The 1,067-nt window shown below is 38.1% G+C and overlaps 1 pseudogene across 1 annotated transcript; it reads left to right on the top strand.

Annotated features, from left to right (window-relative positions):
• Positions 1-206: 206 nt before the first annotated feature.
• Positions 207-678, top strand: LOC105534522 (annotated as a pseudogene). Its single transcript, XR_001005295.1, has one exon. The product of XR_001005295.1 is annotated as a 60S ribosomal protein L22 pseudogene (transcript).
• Positions 679-1,067: the final 389 nt, after the last annotated feature.

The raw sequence follows: 1,067 nt of genomic DNA, 5'->3' as shown, positions 1-1,067 counted from the left end.
TTCAGGACATAGGCATGGGTAAAGACCTCATAACTAAAACACCAAAAGCAATGGCAACAAAAGTCAAAATTGACAAGTGGGATCTAATTAGGATATTAACCATGATAGCTCACAGTGATAGTACCACCTAATCCTCAAATGCCATCTAAGTTTTGTATATTTCACCAATGATACACTTTAGAGCAAAAAGATCCAATCCAGCCCTTTCTAACTCTGCTGTGGCCATGGCTCCAGTGAAAAAACTTGTGGCGAAGGGGGGCAAAAAAAAGAAGCAGGCTCTGAAGTTCACTCTTAATTGCACCCACCCTGTAGAAGATGGAATCATGGATGCTGCCAATTTTGAGCAGTTTTTGCAAGAAAGGATCAAAGTGAACGGAAAAGCTGGGAACCTTGGTGGAGGGGTGGTGACCACTGAAAGGAGCAAGAGCAAGATCACCATGACATCTGAGGTGCCTTTCTCCAAAAGGTATTTGAAATATCTCATCAAAAAATATTTGAAGAAGAATAATCTACGTGACTGGTTGCGCATAGTTGCTAACAGCAAAGAGAGTTATGAATTATGTTACTTCCAGATTAACCAGGACGAAGAAGAGGAGGAAGATGAGGATTAAATTTCATTTATCCAGAATATTTTGTATGAGTTCTTGAATAAAACTTGGGAACCAAAAAAAAAAAAAAAAAAAATTACGTTATTTCCAGATTAACCAGGACGAAGAAGAGGAGGAAGATGAGGATTAAATTTCATTTATCCAGAATATTTTGTATCAGTTCTTGAATAAAACTTGGGAACCAAAAAAAAAAAAAAATAGGCAAAGGATCTGAGCAGACGTTTCTCCAAAGAAGACACAAAAATGGCCAACAGTTATATGAAAATGTGCTCACCATTGCTAATCATCAGGGAAGTGCAAGTTAAAATCACTATGAGGTGAGATGCCACTTCACACCTGTAAGGATGGCTATTATACAAGTGCAAGTACTACTTGTACTTGGTGAGGGCATGGGGAGAGGTTTTTATGAATGTTTTCTTTGAAGAGGTGCCTCATAGAAGATAACTTAAATGACAAGTG

This window comes from Mandrillus leucophaeus, unplaced genomic scaffold, assembly GCF_000951045.1.
Source record: "Mandrillus leucophaeus isolate KB7577 unplaced genomic scaffold, Mleu.le_1.0 Scaffold136, whole genome shotgun sequence".
NCBI classification, from domain to species: Eukaryota; Metazoa; Chordata; class Mammalia; order Primates; family Cercopithecidae; genus Mandrillus; species Mandrillus leucophaeus.
The sequence above is the reverse complement of the archived record's forward strand: the minus strand, read 5'-3'. Positions and strand labels throughout refer to the sequence as shown.